Source organism: Lycorma delicatula, chromosome 11 (assembly GCF_047948215.1).
Source record: "Lycorma delicatula isolate Av1 chromosome 11, ASM4794821v1, whole genome shotgun sequence".
In the NCBI taxonomy this organism is placed as follows: Eukaryota; Metazoa; Arthropoda; class Insecta; order Hemiptera; family Fulgoridae; genus Lycorma; species Lycorma delicatula.
In genome coordinates this window covers 28,079,004-28,086,019 of record NC_134465.1, presented here as the reverse complement: position 1 = coordinate 28,086,019, position 7,016 = coordinate 28,079,004, and the positions used below count along the sequence as shown (strand labels likewise).

Genomic DNA, 7,016 nt, shown 5'->3' with positions numbered 1-7,016 from the left:
GATTTAAATCCTGGTCTATCTGAAACCATAAAAATAAAACTAAATTAAATTTTAGTAGAGCAAAACAGATCACGAAGATAATGAATAAATTATATACAAGGCATGTTTTTTTAAGTTAGGGCAGCTTTGATATAAAAATTGAAATAAGTGAAAGAGAAAGAACCTTATTACATAATAAAAAATAAAGAACAAAATAAACTATATATATAAACTATATATATATATATATATATATATACATACACATACTCTATTTTTCTACATATTCGCCAGTCACTGCAATACGTTTTTGATATTGGTTTACCAGCTTTGTTATTCTGTTACTGATGAATTCTTCCACCTGCGATTAATTACTCTGTTTTGTAATTCCTCATCATCTTCAAACTTCTGTGGTACAAGCCATTATTTTAAATTGAGAAAAAGGTAATAATCACTCGGTGCAAGATCCAGACTGTAAGGCTGAATCTTGCACCAGCCTTACGAAATCGTCGCACTTGTTCAGTGGTTTTGTTTTGATGTGTGTGGTTTTGCGTTACGGAGGAGAAACAGAATCCCATTGATTAGCTTCCTGCACCTTTTATTTTGAATTGAACATCTAAGTTTTGTAAGTGTTTCGCATTACATATCGGCATTAACATTTCTTCCACGTTCAAGAAATTTATCAGTCATATCCCTTCGATGTCCCAAAAAACCACAGCCATAAACTTTCTCCATTGAACTTTCTCGCTTAAACTTTTTAGGCTTCGGGGCCGTACTGGCAGTACTTATAAAAGTACTGCCATTGTATTGATTGCTATTTTATCTCAGCATTTGAATAAGATGGCCATGTTTCATCACAGGTCATTAAGTGTTTCCATAAATCATCATAACTTTTGTAGGATTTCAAAAATGTTTTAGCTGCAGCAAGACGTTTTTCTTTGTGTATTTTTGTCAATATTTTTGATACCTATCTGGAACACAACTTTCTATAACCCAGTTTTTAAAATGTCATAAATTACTGATTGCGAAACAAAAGGAAATTCAATCGATAATTGAGAAACGGTAAGCCTTCTGTTTTTATGGATTTTTGCAGTCACATTTTTAGTCAATTCATTTGTGATGACTTAGGTGACCACTACGTTCTTTGTTATGAACATTCGTTCTTTCTCCACAAAACAAACAACACCTGTGGTGAACTTTACCTTGGCACAAAATACTGGGTCCTTAAACATTGACAATTTCTCAATGAATATCAGCAGCAGATTTGTTTTTTATCAATAGATAATGAATTATTCATTGTACTATACAACTCGCGGGATTATTTATTGTAGCATTTGCTTCAGCCTACACTACAACTAATGCGAATAATGTTAACCTATTGTTGCAAACAGATGATCATTGATATAAATCAACATGCTACACTAACCCCATCAATTTCTAGTGCATCTTATGGCAGAAAATTGAAAATGACACTTAAAAAACATGTCTTGCATTATTTATGTTAAACAGTTTAGAAAAGAAGTTGTGGCATTTTATGTTGTAATTATAACCTTGTTTTTTTTTTTTCATAAATACTCATGAAATCAAAAGAATGTTTTACTAATGTTAACTATATCGTTTTTACAAGGATGAACATTTTTACAAAGAAATATATTCTTATAAACTGAAATATGTTCTTATATTTTTAAAATATGTAAATGCTGAGTTCCTTGGTGCAGTAGCAAAATTTTTTTACTTTCATCTTAAAGGTACAAGTCCTGAAAATTTAATTAAACAGTTCTTCCCGAACTGAGCATACTGCAACACTTGAGGGCATCATGACTTTCTGACATTCTATCACTCATTTTCTTAGTTGAATTATTATTTTACTGTTTTTTCCATTGTTATTTTTTTACACCATTTATTTGTGATCGCTACTTTTTTCAATTTTCATTATTTTTATATCACTTGTTTTTTATATCTATGATTTGTTAGCTTGTATAATATAGAGGTTCTCTATTTCCAGACATATAGTATCTAGGAAAATGTTTCCTATTTATATGTCATTTAGCCAATTTTCATTTGCCTTTACTGTTCTAAAACATCTAACTTATTCTAAATTATCAATTTTTCATAATATTCAAGCATTGCATGTTAAATCCTAATTAACAGACTACTTTCTTCCAGTCCAACAGTAAAAGGAAAATGAGAATTATTAAATATTTATTTATTAAGATAAATTTTTAAATTGCAATACTATATTCAAAGTATACGTGAGTGGAAAAAAAACATATGATAAATGTCTCAAAAAGAATATGTTGTAACATTTTTACTCATATACATCAACTTGTATTTACAGTAAAAATAAAAGTAAAATGGCCAACCTATTGTAAAAAAATGAAACAATAAACATTTAAGTATTTTTTTGCATACATATTCGTAGTATTAATTAAATTACAATTAATTAATTACAATTTTATATTATATTCATTGAACAATTTTACATTATGGATATTGTTTAGCAGTTCTTTTTTTATGACTGATAGAGTATTTTAAATATAGCTAATGGTCAAATTATTATAGTTGAACTGGATGTATTACAATATGCCTGATGAATTAATTCACCACAGAAGCTTACAGAAAAGTAAGCTTGCTTGAGAATATGAAATGGAATTTTGTAGCATATGAAAAATACCATGACTGACTGGGATTTGAACCCAGGATCTCCAGGGTATACTCAAAACAATACTGTTTTAATTAGTCAAGGTTAGTGAGTGTAGATTAGAGGTAAGGTATGAGTTTGGTTAAATTATATTTATAAAATAAATAAATATAAATGGTTATAAAAATGTTAATATAATGGTTATATCGGACGATGTTAACCCAAAAGCAATTTATTGGTCGACAGGCTAAAACATAAGTATCGAAGATACTAAGTTTAGCTCTGAAGTATAGGCTAAGGTTCTCTGTAATTGGGGTATATAATTTTTTTTTCTTTAAATTTTCCAAATAGTGCCATTAATTTTTCCCCTGAGAATGCAATAAATAACATTGTATAAGCTATAGCAATCTGATAATAAGCAATGATAATAAACAAATATGTTAAAATTATGTATAAGACCTTGTAATTTATTATTTAAAAAATTTTCCAATAAGTTATCCAGAAGAAACGTACCATAAAATAATGTAAATACGAAATAAAGAAAGAATCATCAAAATCATAACAATAGTAAAAAATAATTATTTATATACACCTCCTTTTAAAGACCTTCCTTGAGTACCTCCTCCTTTTTTGAAGATTGCTAAAAACACCAACAATTAATACAGTACATAATTTTTAATTATGCTAAGCTGAATGAATATACATTTATATAAAAATAAATAAATAAAATGAATTTTACATTTTATTAATTATGAATAGAGAATTTTCTTAATTTAAAAAAAAAAATGTTCTTATTTTTTTCTATTAAAGAAAAAAAAAAGAGTGTATACATTCTTAAATTATAATAGTAAAAAGAACAAAAAACAATTCATTAATTGTGCCATCTCATCTGTTAGTATAACAACAATTTGTCATACTTCATCTCACACAAAATTCCTAATGCATATGCATATTTAAAAAAAAAAATGTGATGGATCTTCTGATGAAATTTATTTAAATTATTATTACAATTTAGTACTTTACACAGTGGTAAGTAATCATTTAATCAAAGATATATATTTTATATTTAGCCAATTTTTTGTTGCATTTTTGATTTTTTTTTTTTTTTTTTTGATTGGCCGATGTCAGTTAGTTTTTAATGTATAAATTATATTGTATGTACAGATGGATAACTACAATCTCTTTTGAACAAAAGAATTTCATTAAGATGTACAATTTATTTAGGTTGATTGCTAACAAAATAGAAATTAAATAATAAAAATTAACTTTGATCAGAGTTCAAACTCTATTAATTATAACTGTACAAGCTTTTACCAAGAGCAAGAAAATCTCTAAATAGAGCAAGAAAATATTTAAATGTAGGGTTAGTCATTCCTTATTAGAAATTAATACATTGTCACTGAGGTTGGTAATTCTCTAACATTTCTCATCAATCTTCTTTGTACTATTTTTCTTTATGAAACATTATAGTCTTGTAGTTAAATGACCAGAATTTGAAAAGAATACACATCTAATGAATGTAAGAGAAATTTAAAGTCCCTATTCCCTGGTATGTTTATGCTTTTGTGTTCATTGAATGTTAATTTCTAGTCCAAAAATTCCCTAGGCCCCATTGCGTTAGTTGATTGGTGAAATGGGTTTTTGAAAACATTGTGAGGTTAGGTGGTTGTGACCAATTCATTGTTGTAGAGTAATTCATGGACAAAATATTGGTAACTTGTTTAGCATACAAAACTTTCACTGTAAAACAGTTTTGTTTTTACTGTAAAAGTGAATACATTCTTTAACCATACTTTCAAAATGTTTTTCAATGTAGTTTTTAAATTAAAAGTATCCTACAAATTCTCAGCAAAAATAATTTTGATAGTTAGTTTGTATGATCACAGACCAAACACCATAATTACTGAACCCATGTTTCAGCCCAACTATCAAAATTAAAACTTTGTATAAACCATCAAAATTACAAGAAAAAATTTAAACAAATTTTTTCTTGTAATTATTTAAACAAACACAAACTTAATCATTGCACAGCCACCTGAATCAAGTACAGACTACATTCAGAAATAGTGTTATCTACGTAGACAATGGTTACTAGAAGAAAAAAACTTTTTTTCTTTTTCACTTGTGAAGTTTACAGTGACATCTGAATTATAATACAATATTTCTGAAAAGGCCAAGAAAAAATTCAGAGTACAGGCGTAAAAAATTTGTTTCCTCGTTAAATGTAGGATTAGGTGTGTAGTGAACATCGTTGGTGTATGGTTGCAGTTTTTCCAACAAAAAAATTTATAATCAAATTATCAATTCTATAATCAAATTCATTCAATTATAATATTTCTTCTATACTTCAATCTTATTGAATCAAATATTTAAATTAAATCTCAATGTATCAAACTAAAAAAAAAAGTAATAAAATATTTCCTTGTAAATTCCTGCTGGAATATTTTAACTCGCGTTCAATAAGATCTGTATCTGTAACTGCTTAATTATTTTGAAATTATAGTCCTCGTGTAACTTGCAAATATATTTTTTTTAAACTGTTCAATACTTCATCTGATTACCACTGTACAAATAATTGATAAATTGTTTCAGATTAACAATTAGCACAATAGTACATGTGTAATAGAATAAGATAACAAAAATAGGAAGATAGTGTTAACATAATATAGGGATATCTTTTTTATTTTATAGAATATCTCTGCCCTCTCGTGTAACATTTTTTTGTATAACATTTTTTCAACAAATTGTTGCTTGCTCTCCCCCCTGAGGTTCCCATAATTTGCTGTCCTGCTCTGGCTCCTTGAAGGTAATATAATTTGATGCCATAGATGAATACAGAATGGTTTGACCTCATTCCTATAGCATTCCAAGGAGACAATCAACCCATAAAGACTGCCTTTGAATTTACTTCAACTCTGGGACTAATGTAGCAGGGACAGTAATGGTTTTGAAAGTAACCCCATGCCTCTTGTGTTATTTGAAGGTTACTGATTGGCATCAAGGTTTCCTTATGGTACCACCAGTGATCTAAAAACATTTAGATCTAGCAACAACTTAGTTGCTCTGGCTTTGTTCAACATTTTAAACATCTCTGCCTCTCTACAATTGCGCAAGTACTCGAGTACAGTACTCATGGATGGTATAATTTGTAATATCTATAAGAGATCTTGGTATAAATTGATTTTTTAAAAGATCCTATACTGTATGTTATATTTTATTTGGTTGTGTATTACAATTGTTAGCTGTTTGATGCCAGTTTTTAGAGAACATCCTACTTAAAACCTGGTTGTTAAATATTCTTGTGAAGATAGTGATTTTGAACTGTAATGGGAGTCCCATTTCACTCAAACTCTCTTCCTTGGTTTCAAATGAAATGGAGGATAAATGACTGAGAATATGTAATACATTCAAATGGTGGCTATTTGTTTTGTTTTAAGAAACCAGTTTTATCGTATTTAATTTGTAATTTCATAACCTAAATCCTCCCAAAAAAAAACATAAATTAATTTTTGGGTGACTTGTCTTATGCATTAATATTGGAAGGACAGGTAGAAGGAAAAAATTGTGTAGGCAGGCCACGTTTGGAATATGTAAAACAAATTGTTAGGGATGTAGGATGTAGAGGGTATACTGAAATGAAACGACTAGCACTAGAAAGGGAATCTTGAGAGCTGCATCAAACCAGTCAAATGACTGAAGACAAAAAAAAAAGTCTTATGCAAGCCCTGGAGGTAAAGAACATCACTCTCCAGTTTAGAAATTTGCATATTCTAATTTACTTTGCTTGTCACTTAGTACTTTTTCTACTAAAGTACCTTACACATCTACGTTGAGCCAATGCATATTTTTCTTGAGATATGGTGTACTTATTAATTTTATAATGAATTCATTGTCATATGTGAAATAAAATCTGTCGGTGAGCTATAAAATCACTGTACATTTATAATGAAAGAAAAGGTAATTAATTTGGCTTGTACAATAATCATTCTTCAGTAGTATCTGAAGGTTACGATGGGCATTAAAAAATTTGCTTATTAGGTAGTGTATTTGGTTTCCTGATGGTACCACCAGTGATCTAAAACATTTAGATCTAAAAACAACTTAGTTGCTCTGGCTTTGTTCAACATTTTAAACATCTCTGCCTTTTCTAAAAACATTAACTTGTTCGGGTCCTAGCAAATTTACACTTGATATCTAATGAGGATTATGCCAAAATATATATTGCATTAGGTTCATAAGTCAATGCTGCAATATTCCAATGACCTGTCTTTTCCTGCATTAATTTTATACTACTGTCATTCCATACTTAATTTATTTGCCACATCAAGTAGCCTTGAAATTATTTCTTGTGCAATCTATCCTATCCATTCTTTGATAAAAGCAAATTTATTTCCAG

The 7,016-nt window shown here is 28.6% G+C and overlaps 1 protein-coding gene across 1 annotated transcript in view; it reads right to left on the bottom strand.

Moving 5' to 3' along the window:
* Icmt (isoprenylcysteine carboxylmethyltransferase ste14) overlaps positions 1 to 7,016 on the bottom strand; it is a 42,540-nt gene continuing 35,524 nt past the window's right edge. The window contains exon 6 of the transcript XR_012758237.1: positions 1 to 19. The gene's annotated coding sequence lies outside the window, so the exon portion shown is untranslated. The remainder of the gene's footprint in view (positions 20 to 7,016) is intronic.